At 39.8% G+C, this 15704-nt stretch overlaps 2 protein-coding genes across 2 annotated transcripts in view; one reads left to right on the plus strand and one right to left on the minus strand.

Moving 5' to 3' along the window:
- LOC127369657 (potassium voltage-gated channel subfamily H member 6-like) overlaps positions 1 to 15704 on the plus strand; it is a 61361-nt gene that overhangs the window by 3803 nt on the left and 41854 nt on the right. The gene's annotated exons all lie outside the window — the stretch shown is intronic.
- si:ch211-207d6.2 (sickle tail protein homolog) overlaps positions 149 to 15704 on the minus strand; it is a 286466-nt gene continuing 270910 nt past the window's right edge. The window contains exon 26 of the transcript XR_007886088.1: positions 149 to 165. The gene's annotated coding sequence lies outside the window, so the exon portion shown is untranslated. The remainder of the gene's footprint in view (positions 166 to 15704) is intronic.

Raw genomic sequence — 15704 nt, forward strand, 5'->3', positions numbered from 1 at the left:
ATTCATGTCCCATTAATGCATGTTACTAACTTCACTTCTTCCCCGGAGTTCTTGTGCTTTCTTGTCTCGCAGGTTCTTATCGATCCTGGTGGAATCTCCTGCCATGGTCCTGCTAGATTGCCATTACCAATACTGTTGTTGCTGTGCACCTGTCTGTCTGTCTGTCTGTCTGTCTGTCTGTCTCTGTCTGTCTCTCTCTCTCTCTCTCTCTCTCTCTCTCTCTCTCTCTCTCTCTGTCTCTCTCTCACCCCAACTGGTCGAGACAGACGACCACCCACCTAGAGCCGAAGGATCTGTCCTAGGTTTCTGCCTTTTAACAGGCAGTTTTCCTTGCCCTTTTCGCCAAGTGCTTGCTCATGGTGGTACTGTTGGGTCTCTGTAAATAATGTTTTAAAGAGTTCGGTCTACACCTGCTCTATTTGGAAAGTGTCCTGAGATAACTTCTGTTATGGATTGGCGCTATACAATTAAATTGAGTTGAATTGAATTGAATTGTTTGCCTAACTGGCCATAGGGTTTAGGCTCCTATAAAGCAATACAGTATTCTTATTTTATGCTAATAAATTGGCAAATTCAAGGGACTGTTTCCATCTAAAAGGGGCGGGGGCATGACGTTGTATGAATGTATGTATGTGATTGGGTTAATATAACATGTAGTGTAAAAGTACTTTGTGTGGTCAGAAGACTAGAAAGGTGCTAGATAAGTGCAGTCCATTTAGTATTTAACCCAACCTAGGCTTTAGAAGCAGTGGGCAGCAACTGTGCAGCAGCCAGAGACGAACTGCAGTTCTAAGCCAGTGCACATCAGGAGAAATAAACACACACAGTTCAGTGTCTCTGCGACAGCAGATTATTGAGTATTATAAATATTAACATTTAATCTGTCATTTTAGCAGCTGCTGACAATCTCCTTTTTTATTGTGTTTTTTTATCATTATTATTATTATTATTATTATTATTATTATATTCAACAAGAGATTTATTGCTTTTGCCTGCAGAGAGAGGCCAGAGGGTAAATGGCTTTAATGGACTTGGGATATGGCAGTGCAGGATGATTACAGATTCAGGAGCAATTGAAGGAGCTGACACAGTATTTCTAGCTTTATTGCAAGTCAGGATTTTTGAAAATCATTCTTCAGTGCCTCAGACTGTGTTTTTATTTATTTCTGTTTATTACAAGAATGAGAATAGAAAGATGCTGACTGTTAGCATGGTGAGACTGTCATTATTGGTGAGCATTGTGGGTTTTGCTGCATTTCATAATGAAGTGCAAAACTGCAGATAAGTCTGGTCACCTGGTAGAAGAAAAGAAACTATTAAAGAAAAAGAAAAACAAAGTTCTCTTAGGACACTTTTCAGATAGAGCAGATCTAGACCGAACTCCTTATAACATTACTTACAGAGACCCAACAGTTCCCACCTGAGAAACCTCAGACAGACCCTGGCTCTAGGTGGGTGGCCTCCACCAGTTGAGGTTAGAGAGAGGGGGTGATGATGATGGGGGAATGAATAATAATAATAATAATAATAATAATAATAATAATAATAATATTGGCAGTGTGGGTCAAGCAGGACCACAGCAGCAGGCACAACAAGGATCCATGAGAACCTGCGAGACGAGAAAGCACAAAAACTCCGGGGAAGAAGTGAAGTTAGTAACATGCATTAAGAGAGGAGGTCAGTGCATCATGGGAAGTCTCCCCGCAGTCTAGGCCTATAGTAGCATAACTAAAGGACGGTTCAGGACTCACCTGATCCAGCCCTAACTATAATCTTTATTAAAGAGGAACGTCTTAAGCCTACTCTTAAATGTGGAGAGGGTGTCCAGTAAGACTTCCATCAGTGAATACTAGGGCTGTCCCAGACTGGAAAGGTTTTCCAAGTCAACTAGAAGTCATTATCAGTGTGATGAATGATGTATAATGCTAACTGTTAATTACAAAGCAACTTGCTACAATCTCCTCTTCCTTTGTTTCATGACCCCAGAGTCATAGTCTTGTTCGGAGCTGCTGTAAATTAACTGGCCTCCGTTGGTCCACTGCGCTCCCATTCTGTCGCTCATTCTGGCCCCACTCCTTGGCAGTATTTGGCACTGGGCCCCCCACTTCTACACTAGTAGTGTTTAAACTATCCTGTCCTTTGGCTTCCAAGTGCAGGTAGAGTCCGCTAATAGGACCACTTACCAGCTAGTGGCAGCATTTAGTACAGTTAGCATATGCAGCAGTGCACCGGTAAGTGACTCCCTGTGTTACAAAAGGATAATAAATAATAAGGAGTACCATCTAGACCTGCGTTATTTGAAAAGTGTCCTGAGATAACTTCTGTTATGAATTGGCGCTATACAAATAAAATTGAATTGAATTGAATTGAACTACTATGATTAGTTTAGTTGTGAAGAGTGTTATGCACTAAACACACTTACAGCAAAAATAGGATCTCCCTAAAGGTTTGTAGGAGAAATTCTTCCACAATATTGAAAGTTGCTAGTTCTCTGAAGAATTTACGAACCCAGTGTGATGAATCAAGTCCCTTTATTCATTCAGCATGGAGAGAAGGCCTCAATGAATGAGTTTCTGTTTGTGATGGCCTTTACCACCAGTGGTAAAGATGATCGAAAAATGTATAGAAACTGCTGTTTACATTTGGTTAAGTATGATGTTAGTAATGGAAATATTTTCAGAATATTGTCCTTTGTCATTAAACATTAACTACTCCTATGAGATGAGCAGTGACCCCAAGCCAATTTGAGTTTGAGATCCCTGGTATAGGGGTTTGTTCAGACTCAACTCAAAATGCATTTTAGATTCCAGAATTGTGAGGTCAGCAATTCACTGACCATATGACAGTCCTTGTCCTTGAAAATAATCCCTTTTCAGCACCCACTTTCAGCACAGGAAGGTTTTTTGAAGGCTCATTTTGCTGATATTTGGTCAAATGTGTATCACAGTGTGAAGACCTCCCCACAGACTGTTGACAAGCCAGCACATAAGAACCTGATGCCTGATGAGCTTAATGGGATCTGTGTGTTTTCATTCTCTAACATTCATACAGACAAAAACCTCCTGGGTCTTTAATTCAATAGTTCAGTCATGTGTCTCCTTGGTTTACTTGACCATTTTGACTTTTGCCTCCCTGTGCTCACACACACACTGACTGACTGATAAAGTCTGTGTAATAGGCTTTAAACTTTGTTAATGGAGTAGTAACACGCTGCATTTCCAGTACTCTGTTATGATAAACAGACTTGTACACATTAAAAGAAACCAAATTACATACAACACAGGGTGAATACATGGTAATAATAGGGAGATTAAAGGGGACCTTCACAGCTTCCTCCCCCAGCATTAATTAGACCGCTGAGGTCACTGTGGAAGGATGAGATGATTTGATTCATGTCTTTCCTTGGAATGGTAATGGTATCTAGTTTTTCATACCTTCTGAAATTTCACCAGTGTATACATATATGATATGATGGTATCTGTGTAAAAAAAAAAGGGAAAAAAAGAAAAAACAAAGCTGCACTGCTGTTGAGAAGTCATTGTTGGATGTATGACATTGTGCTTTATGTCTAATATGCAATTATCCTACTTTGTCTACTAAGCCTACTAGAGCAAGACTGATTGTTATGGCCCATCATTAAAACAATGAATAGATAGCAAATAAGCGCCCTTCTTCTATAGATTAAAAGCATCAACGCCATTAATTATGCATAACTTTAAGCCTTAATATAATTTAAAGGACCAGTGTGTTGGCTTTAGTTGCATCTAGCAGCAACTGTATACCACTGTTGTTTGTTTGACGACCAGGGAATGAGAATGGGCTGTGAAGTGTGTAGGAGAAACTACGGTGGTTTATTCTAAGGTAACAAAAACATGAAGATTCCTTTATTCCGGCAATTATACACTAATGAAAACATTCTGTAGAAAAAAAGTTTTGATATTGTCTTTAATTAAATATTTTATTTTATGAGAGTGTACTGTACAGAGACAAACTAGTCTTCATTGATTAAATACTGATTTAAGTACCTGCCATAGGACAATGAGTGTCTCGAGATAAACTATTTTACATTGATTAACAGATCCTAGTGTTTCTGGGAACAAACATCACACCAACTGTAAAAGAGCTGAAGCTGAAACATTTTTTCATTGTTATTTGTTAACGAATTTGCAAACTTCTGCATAGACCTGTATATAAATGTAGTTGTGGATCACGTTGGTTAATTTATTAAACATATCTTTTGTGTATACACTGAAATAAGATCATTTGTCAAGATCTTTGGTCTTGAAACATAATTTTTTCTATTTCACACTGCACGAGAACCCTAAACTGCTCTAGTGAAATTAGATCTTTAATGGTTTCGAAAGTGCAGGCATCACATGAAAGCAAGACTCCAGTATGCCAGATAAGATTCTCCATTGAGTCGCCTAAAGTTTCCTCAAACTATTGTATTCTAAACCTGTGCAGCAGTGTAGTGATGCAGCTGCTCTCCCCATTATGAATCAAAAGAGGCAAATTTTCTTCATGCCATTTACATTTAATGGCTAAAACATTTAAAAAAGTCTGTCCATTTTTACTTCACGGTGTGTGTACTCTGGTCCTTCTGTCACAGACATCCTGTAATATAATATAAAAGTGTGAAAAATACAAGCAAATCCAGTTATGCCTGACACAAAAACCAATCCCAAATTATCTCATCACGGTGAGTCTGACTCTACCATCGACTGTCAGGTAATCCTAGCTCTGCCTTCACTGCAGTCTGTCTCCCAATACAATTGTATCATTTCATGTATAATAAATAGTTAATAGTAGTTGCTGAGATTATCAATAGGTCATATCTAAACTCTCCTCTGAGAGATTTGTGTTTTATACGTGTTTGTTAGCATTTAGACTCATCATTCAATATGAAACCATTGTTCTGCATCACTATTAATATATAATCAAAGGCATTGCAAGTCCTGTCCTGTGCTTCGAACTGGTTTCAGCCCAGTGTAAGGTCAGTGTAACCGTGGATTAATGAGACCTGGCTGAGACCTTTACACTTATATGAAGCCTAATCTTTTAACTCATTAAATTGGCGTGTACGTGTGTGTGCATGTGTGTGTGTGCCTGTGTGGAATTGGTTATGCGTGTTACAGGTGGTACACATGGCAGCACAGGGAGTTAATACATTTCTGTTCTAGAAGTGCCGCAGAGAGTGGCAGCTTGACACAACAGCTCCCGTTCCGCCTCTTATTTTTTCGCCTTAAATCTTACTACTTCTTTATTCCTTCTTAAATAGCACTGTGTTTTTTGTTGTAAATAGACCTCCAGTGTTGGTAGTTAATTTTTTTTACATTTTTAGCTGTAAAACTTTTTTTTAAATATAAACAATGTGTAGACAACAACAACAACAACAACAACAACAACCACCACACAACAAAACACCAGAGGTTATTCACGTGAGGACTTCCTACGGTATCGGGATTTACGTGTCGCGTGCCCGAGGGAGATCCCGGTGGAGTTAAGGAGACGAAGGAGAGAAACCAGAGCAGGCACGTTGGTGAGGACCAAGAAGACAGAGAGGTGATGGAGATACAAGCCATGTCTTCTCTCGGTTGTCATGGGAAACGTACGCTCACTGAAGATGGACGAGCTCTCGGCCCTGGTCAACGGACAGTGAGAGTATCAGGAGTGCAGCATATTATGTCTGACGGAGACATGGCTGAATGACATTACACCAGACTGTTCAGTGGAACTAGCCGGTTTTCCACTAGTTCAGGCAGACAGGGAGAAACAGAGCGGTAAAAAGTCTGGAGGAGGGCTCGCTGTCTTTGTGAACTCTAAATGGTGTAACCCTGGACATGTTGTCAAGAAGGCAGAAATCTGCAAACCTGATATTGAACTGCTGGCCATAGGGTTGGGGCCATACTATCTGCCCCGTGAGTTTACGGCCACTATTGTCGTCACTTTTTACATTCCTCCATCGGCAGTAGCGGCGCACGCTGTGACGTCATCCACTCCACCGTTGCAGACCTGCAGACACGTCATCCCATGGACAACTGAGGCATGCTCAGGAGCATCTTGAGCTACAGAATGACCCAGCTCTGAGCCTCAAAGTGGTTTGGAGGCTCATTTGTACACCACAGCTCCCAGTTCCTCCAACCCCAGCAGACAAAGACTGATTTAGAACTCCTACCTACAACGCACAAACCTTTTGCACTATTTATATTTAATTTCCACTCCGCATTTTAGTAGTTTTAGTTTAGTTTTTTTTTTTATTATTTATTATTTATTTAGTTTTAGTCAAGTTAAATTTTTCTGCTCATATTCTGAAATTATCTTATCTTAATAAAATACGTTACAGAAATAATGAAATAATTCTTGTTTTAAAGCAATAATGTACCTATTTACTAGTGTGTTCATTCTTTTTTAGAATTGATAACATATATTCTCAATACTGAGGTCACTTTTTAAAAACCCTTACACAGTCAGCACAGCAGAAGTCAATTTGGACAAACTGGATCACTTTTCATTGCCACATCTTTCAAAATCTACAAACCTTTCTGATTCATACTATTCTAAAAGCTGTTCTTTTAAAATTTAACACATCATTACTGTAAATAAGAATACCATTTACTACATGCTGCCACATACAAAAATTAATAATTGGGACATTGAGTCCCTTAATTTATTCCTTGATGACCCCAATGAAATACTTGTGAGGCAGAAGAACACCAAACATTTTGTAATCATATGGGACAATGGGGTGTTTCACCATTTTCCTTCAGTCTGGTTTACAGCCCAGGATGGTGCCACTTTTCTTTTCACCTTACTCTCCATTGCTCAACCCTAATGAGGCAGCAGAAGGTTTATATCTGAACATATCTGCAGAGGATTGCTAGGGATGGATCAGGCATCAAACAGATTCTTTCCCATCTCTCTTTGAAAGAGAAGACAGAATGTGGATGAGAAAGGTTGACTGGCACTGTTGTATTTCTATACCCGTAGCTATTCTATACTGGTATCTATTGTGTTCTATTGTATTACAGGAAATACTTTAGTTTAATTTTGTGCACTTGGAATTATTCTATGCAAAAGTGCAAAAAATATCCCATTGCAGAATTTCAGATTTTTCTCTTTGACATACTGTAAGGTCCAATCCATGCAACAGCTTATTTGCACATTACGTCAAGTCAAGTCAAGTCAAGTCAAGTCAAGTCAAGTCATGAAGTCACTTATAACAAAATGCTCTCTTTAAAGACAGCAGATTGCTTTGACTAAAACAATAATTTTACCTTGCAGAACAGGGGAGTTTATGGTTTACCACTGCCTTGAGCCACATCAAATAACATTAGTTCTGATCCAGTGTTCAAACATCAAAGACACAAAACAAACGATATAGGGCAGTACCTGTTGGTTGAGTTCCTTCTTTATAAATAAAGCTTTGCTGTTGTGACTTTTTTAAAATAACCTTTTTCTTATTTGTAAAGAAAAAAGTAAAGAAAATAAGTAATGTGACACATGATATATGTTTTATATTAAAATGTAGAAATGAAAAATGAAACTGAAGGAGAGAATAGTGGTAGAACAGCAGGCAGGAACAGCATGGTGCGAGACAGAGTGAGAAGTGAAGTGTGTGTGTGTGTGTGTGTGTGTGTGTGTGAGAGAGAGAGAGAGAGGGCTGGATAATCTTTTGACTCTTTCCGTTAATCTCTAATCCATTAGTTTATTATTTCTTTTGGCTGATATGGTACTTATGCTCTAATGAAACTGTGATCCCATTTCTCTCGTTGTCCCTAAAGACCAGGAACGACCTTCACTATGATCTCTATACACACACACACACTTGCTCACACGCACACATTCTCATCATGGTTGATTACTGTAACTTTAACTGAATTAATGTAGTTGAAGTTGAAAGATTAATCCTGGCCAGACTTTCTGCATATGTTTTCTGACTGCAAAGAGAAAATTGACAGAATTGTTCATTTGTTCAAATGCCTAAAAAGAGCCATGTTTATGTTTTCCTGTCTGTCTGTCTGTCTCTCTCTCTCTCTCTCTCTCTCTCTCTCTGTGTCTCTCTCTCTCTCTCTCTCTCTCTCTCTCTCTCTCTCTCTCTCTCTTACCCCAACTGGTCGAGACAGACGACCACCCACCTAGAGCCGAAGGATCTGTCCTAGGTTTCTTCCCTTTAACAGGCAGTTTTTCCTTGCCCTTGTCTCCAAGGTCTTGCTCATGGTGGTACTGTTGGGTCTCTGTAATTCATGTTTTAAAGAGTTCGGTCTAGACCTGCTCTATTTGAAAAGTGTCCTGAGATAACTTCTATTATGAATTGGCGCTATACAAATAAAATTGAATTGATTTGAAAAAACACTTAGTGGTTGTGTAAATTAGTTAATTATATGTCTGTTGGGAGCCAATGAGGAAGTCAGGTGATCTTATTATAGAGCCCCATAGGGGATAGATGGGTCAACTGTTTCCCACTAACAGTCACTAACACTGAGAGTGTAGGTTTCATTTGAGCATGACAAGGATAGTCTCCTAACCATAACTATGATGGCAAAAGTCCTCTAATCTTAAAAATCCAGAGTGTAGGATTTAGTAGCATCTACTTGTGTAATTGAAAACTTCAGTTTCCCAAAACTGACATCAATTCAAAGCAATCAAACACATAAGTGAAATATAGAACAGTATTTAAATCCATTTGTCTTGTGGCTATTGGCACAGCACATGGGAGTGCATATGTATGGCTTAACAGGCTATATATACTAAGCATTACTTTTCTTAACCTGTATCACATCATTTATTGTCACAAAATAATCTTAGTATTACTCAAACTTCTGTATTGTTCTTGTAGGATAAAAACTTTGAAACGACACACATATATATATAACATAGATATTCAAGGACCTTTCCATACCACTGTTTTGTGCGAGTTGTTGCCCATTTATTACCAGTCAGATAGTGCTGACCATTCTCATTGGATGATACTGTAGTGTTCTATATTTCAGTCATTTTCTTATTTTCAACATCCCATCAACAATACAACAGTTTGAAGCTACAAATACATACATTACTCAGACACAAACTCTTATGTACCCACCATTAATTGCATCAATATCAGATAGAATACAAATAAAACAAATATGTTTTTGTGTTTACAATGTACTTTTAGGAAAAGCTTTGATTCACATCTTTAATTATGTTTATGTAACGCTCCCAGAGCTGAACAAAGTCTTTTCGGACTGATAGACTACAAAATCTACCTCATCTACACACTCAATGATGGTGCATCCATACTCTTCCATCATAGTGCAATAGCTCCCTGGCTTGAAGTCCAAAGACTACAAGTTTAGTCCATTTCAATGTTTGTATAAAGTCCTTAGGATATATTCCAAGCAAACAAAGTTTGGCACTTTTGGTATGAAACATCTCTGACAAACATTTCATAACATCCTTTCAAGATTTGGACCTGGATTCCCATAGACAGTGTAATAGATAACCTTTCTCATTCAAACATTTTGAACAACCATCTGGAATATTAGAAGACATATGATGAAGTTTGACAGGAGTTATGTACATTCTCAATAACCACTTATATTGAAGTAATTTAAACCTTGTTATTTAATGTCTGTTTTGGGGCTTTTAAAAAAGTATCATTCCAATGTGTTTCATCTATATCAATTCAATTCAATTCAATTTTATTTGTATAGCGCCAATTCATAACAGAAGTTATCTCAGGACACTTTTCAAATAGAGCAGGTCTAGACCGAACTCTTTAACATTAATTACAGAGACCCAACAGTACCACCATGAGCAAGCACTTGGCGACAAGGGCAAGGAAAAACTGCCTGTTAAAAGGCAGAAACCTAGGACAGATCCTCCGGCTCTAGGTGGGTGGTCGTCTGTCTCGACCAGTTGGGGTGAGAGAGAGAGAGAGAGAGAGAGAGAGAGAGAGAGGCAGAGAGAGAGAGAGCGAGAGACAGACAGACAGACAGGTGCACAGTAACAACAGTATTGGCAGTGGCAGTCAAGCAGGACCATGGCAGGAGGCTCCACCAGGATCGATAAGAACCTGCGAGACGAGAAAGCACAAGAACTCCGGGGAAAAAGTGGAGTTAGTAACATGCATTAATGGGACATGAATGATGCAGAAAGATAGAGGAAGAGAGTAGCTCAGTGCACCATGGGAAATCCCCCGATAGTCTAGGCCTATAGCAGCATAACTAAGGGATGGTTCAGGACTCACCTGATCCAGCCCTAACTATAAGCTTTATCAAAGAGGAATGTCTTAAGCCTACTCTTGAATGTGGTGAGGGTGTCTGCCTCCCGATATCTTCTTGTGTTTCCATTTTCCAAGCATTTAATTTATCTAATGTTGATTCAGTATTATATTCTACCAATATCCTGTAATATTTAGGTACATGGCCCTTCCCTTCTAATTTTACATGTGTTATTTCTCCCACTTTTGATAAAGGTGGTATGCACATTATCTGTTTATATTTTGATGACGTAGCTTATTAACTGCAAATATTTTGTGATTTTTTTAGGGATTTTATCTCTATTCGTCTACATAAAGATCCAGAATTTTCTGAATAACTTTTTATATTCCATGCTCTAAATACTCCATTTCTTTTACCAGGTGCGAACTGATCATTACCCGAAATAGGAGTAAATTGAGACAATACACGCATATCACCTATCTGTTTGTGTGCAGCATACCAAACTGAAATTGTATTTATTAAGATGTTTTGTACATTTCTTAATATCCAAAGAGTATAAATCCAAATTTAATGGTAGATTTAGAATGGACTCTTGCTCAATGTTTACACAGGCTTGTGGCACTATTGTGTGTTTTATATTTCAGTTTCTATTGTTTCACCTTCTAGGCAGACATTGGTTTCAGCTCAAAAAATCAATTTGCAGACACTGAAAACTTTCTTGAGTACTGCAGAACTGCATCACCATGCAATGACAAGATAATATTGAAAACCCAACGCAGAACAGGGGCCTGAATCCTGAACGTCTTATCCAGATAGGTTTGTGAATTATTATTGAGTTCTTCCCCATATTCACCAATTAATCCAAGTTGTTCTGGATAAAGTAAATGGTAAATGGACCTGTACTTGTATAGCGCCTTTCTAGTCTTCCGACCACTCAAAGCGCTTTTACACTACATGCCACATTCATGATAAACTGATTGAAATCCGGTTAGTATTCGTACAGCTCAAGGCTTAGTCTCAATAACAGTTCATAGTAAGAGGATAATCATGTTGGAAACTTGCCAAGTTATTAAGTGTGTGTGTGTGTGTGTGTGTGTGTGTGTGTGTGTGTGTGTGTGTGTGTGTGTGTGTGTGTGTGTGTGTGTGTGTGTGCTTGTGTGCTCTATAGCAGATGGTCTTCATGTCATTGGGATATCATTATTAAAGTAGAATAAGTTAGCATGTAGCTACGTTAATCCATCCTGGCTGACAATTTAGCCCTAACACCAACTCCTTCTCCTGTCCTTCACACACTGTGCACACACAAAGCCTGGTGCACTGCATTCTGTCTTATCCATCCATTAAATCCTGTTTCATTCTATTGACAGAGGACAGTCCATATGAATTACCTTTTTTGTTTGGAGCGGAATTACAGATATGTAAAAGGAATGATGACATTAAGTCATCCAGTCATTATATAGTCAATAGTTTGAATGTAGCATTTCCCATATTATTCAAAAACATAAATGGTAAATCTTAAATGGACCTGTACTTGTATGGCGCCTTTCTAGTCTTCCGACCACTCAAAGCACTTTTACACTACATGGCACATTCGCCCTTTCATACACATTCACTCAGCGATGGTAAAGCCCATCGAACAGAAACTAACTCATTCATACACATTCACACACCAATGCATGGCATCGGGAGCAATTCGGGGTTCGGTATCTTGCACAAGGATACTTCGACATGTGGCACCAGGAGCCAGGGATCAAACCAACAACCTTCCGATTAGGGGACGAGCCGCTCTTCCCCCATAAACATTTTGTCTCAGGTGGTAGAGAGGGTGGTCCACTGATTACAGCATTGGGGGTCGATCCCGATCTCCTCCTGCCCAAGTGTCCTTTGGCGAGACACTAAACCCCAGTTTTCTCCCCAGCCACTGGGGATACACAAACCAGTGCACTCGTAATTACTGGTTCCCACCCATTTAGTTAGGAAACCTATTACACAATACAGAAGATAATAACCAGGGACAGCAGGATTTGACTTCAGAGAGATAACTGCATCACTGGTTCACCACAGAAGTCACAACAAGTCAAGGAGTACACACCCTGAGTCACCCACATAGATGGCTGGACCCCTGAAAAGGTCCAGTGGATAGGGGGTTCACTGGTGTTCATTCCTCCCATGTGGAATAGACACAAATTGGTGAAGATGACACTAGCTACCTTTTGGGTAGTAACATTAGCTGAAACGTTAGCCCTTCTGGCTGTCATTCACGTCTTCAGCATGGCAGCTTTCTAGTCATTACTTATATTTAGGATAATGGGGTTATTGCTGGCCTCAATGGGCCCCTCTAGCAGCTCGGCTCCAGAAAGCTTTTACCCTCTTATGGGTGACCTGCCCTGAATTCATTTCTACATTACTGAAGCAAGGTGAGAACATAGAATACTGGAGGTCAGCAAAAACAAGAGTTTCATCTGGTAGTTGAGTCTTACAATGCCTGCAGGCTACTGAATGGACGCTGGAAAGATGGATTGCTCTCTGCCATTTTAACAGGTACAAGCCAAACTGGTGAAGCTGAGAAGTATTGAGGAAGTTGCAGCAACTATTGCTGAGTGTGATAGGATGATGCTGCTTTTTCTGCCCTTTATCTTTTTTTAGTTGTATATATGAACTATCTATTAATCTGCATTACGGTCAGCTCAAACAGAAACTTAACTAAACTACCCATATTTTATCTCTTACCCATAATGGTATCAAGCCATGCAGATGGTTTCACTTCAAATTCCAATGTCCAATGTTTTACGATATCCATTTGGAAAATCTGTGGAAAAATCACAGTTGACTGAATTTCCCTACTCAGCCTGTAAGGAAGGGAGAAAGTATTGTTCGCTCTCGAAGGGTAAAAAGGCCACTGCATTTATTTTCTCTCAAACCTCTCCCCTCCTTGAAGGTCCAGTGTGTAACATTTAGAAGGATTTATTGTCAGAAAGGGAATATAATATGCATAACTATGTATTCATTAGTGTATAACCACCAGACCAGACCCTGTATGAATCCATGTTTGGCTCTTTATAGTGGTGACTTTTTTATTTGCATTTCAAGCCACCGTACTTCCTCCTTCGGGTCTTAAAAAGGGTGAAGCAAGGTAACTGTGATCTGAAACCACACCACTAGATGCCACTAAATCCTACACACTAGACCTTTAGCTGTCATCTGGCCCTTGGCCAATGTACCACTGCAGTGAAACTACTGTGTTACCGTAGACATAAAACAGTTTTTTGATAAGAATATATTTAAACCTTTCAATGAAAGAAACTCGAAAAGCTGAATCAGTTCACTGATTTGACCTAGTGACAGTCATCACCCCAACTGGTCAAGGCAGATGACCACCCACCTAGAGCCGAAGATTTGTCCTAGGTTTCTGCCTCTTAAAAGGCAGTTTTTCCTTGCCCCCGTGCTTGCTAATGGTGGTACTATTGGGTACTGTTATAAGGAGTTCGGTCTAGATCTACTCTATTTGAAAAGTGTCCTGAGATAACTTCTGTTATGAATTGGCGCTATACAAATAAAATTGAATTGAAAATTGAATTAGGGACACATTTTTAAAATGTCGCTGCAAGCTTAAGTATATTTTAAGTAGATTTCAAATCACTCAGAGATAAATTGTGATGTTATGAATGTTACAATAGAATGAGCAGCACAGTGTTGGGCCTGGCCATGTGCTCAAACAAAGGGATTGTCAGAGGCCTTGGTGTAAGTCATAAAGCCTATTTGTGGTGACTGAAAGTCATAAAACTGAAAGGCCCGCCAAACCACAGACCCCTCAGTGGGGGGGCCAAGGTGTGGCATAAGGCCATAAACGCCCAAAGATTAGCTCGAGATTAACGTCCGTTTAGGTACTGTTCTCGTAGCACTAGAGTGCATCCTCTTTATCTTTTTAGAACCCCGTTTTTATTTTTCTTAAAGTGTGCCATGTGTCTTCAAACTCCCTGGACGAGCCAGACTGTTACACCTTTTCCCTCCTTTTTTAACAATCGTCATTTAATCCGGGATCCCACATTAAATGACGAGACAGCACGCAGCCGCTGTTCTCTTTAAATTACCAGCAGAAGGACGAAGATTTTCCGTCGGGAGAAACACCGATCGCTGATCACTGTTTTCTTCCTATAAGTCGACCTCACTGTTACTGTACGCAGCCAAATGAGGGACCAGCCCGCCGTTAGTCTCGGCCTCCGCTATTCAGCTCAAGGACCAAGCTGAATCAGCATCAATTCATCTCCACGCAACGTAAGGGCATTTTAAACATCTGGGCAGAGACAGTTTTAGTTGTGTTACTATTATTAGTATTATTTGTGTACTACCGTTATAACGTATGACCCGCAAAACAAAGATGGCAGCGCCCATATTGAGATGTATTTTCTTTGTATTTGTACTACGTTGGTCGTTTCAAAGTCGATTTTACATGCTCCTACACACTTGTTTACATTGCTGCTTTAGTCCGGTCACCAATTTATGCATTGCACGGTGTTGCTGTGTGTGCAATACAATGTAAAGTTTTGTTTTCGAGCTGGTCTGCTAAATAGGCTAATGTAGCTAACAATAACACTAGCCACTGCCCCTGGTGGCTCGAGACAAACGCCACAGCACTTGTTGAAATTGAAATAGGCGAAAATGGCAAAATATTATTGAAATGTAAGACTTGCAATAACGGAATTACTTGAAATTCAATTCAAATGTTAGTGTTTCTGTAGAAAAACATGTTATTATTTCACATTGAGCTTGTTTAGAAGAGCCACAAGCAATAACAAGACAGCTGCTGCACTTTCTGACTCGTAATGGCCAAAGACAAACTGGAACGCTGTAAGTGGTACAAGCCAGGCAATGACGTCACGTTCTCGCGGCAGAACAACTTCTCGTGAAAAGTTCACGAGACAAATGGATAGCACTATTATATATATTGTATTGGATTTTTTCAAGTTAAAGTGTTGCGCCGCCGACACAGCTGTTTATTGAGAGCGAGACTGGGATCCGCGGAGAGCAGACTGCCACACGTCTTAGAGTATTGAACTGTATACCTGCTAGTTAAAAGACGCACACCTGAGATTGTCTCATCAGAGTCTGATCTGGTTGTGATGTAGTGGGTATAACTCAGCTCGATATTATAGGGTACAGGTCAGAACCTCGGCTCCGGTGCGCGCGTTATTTCTTACTCTCTCTTTTCCTTTTCTCCCTCACACACACACACACACACCTATACACGTGTTCTGATTTGCCAGCCATTTTGTAAGCAGACACATATCGTAAATCACACATTCCATTTAAACTGACCTCTGTTCTGGGAAGGCAGTGTAGCGTCATCAGTGAGATCTCGTTATCACTGTAACGTTACCTCCTCCTCCATCTAGGCCATCACCTTGATACACACCTCCCCTCGCGTCAGTGTGTCGGCTACCTTTTGAGACTGTAAATTGCAAATTTGATATTAGTCCCTGGTAACAGGGAAGTGCCCCGAGG

This window comes from Dicentrarchus labrax, unplaced genomic scaffold (assembly GCF_905237075.1).
Source record: "Dicentrarchus labrax unplaced genomic scaffold, dlabrax2021, whole genome shotgun sequence".
Taxonomy (NCBI): Eukaryota; Metazoa; Chordata; class Actinopteri; family Moronidae; genus Dicentrarchus; species Dicentrarchus labrax.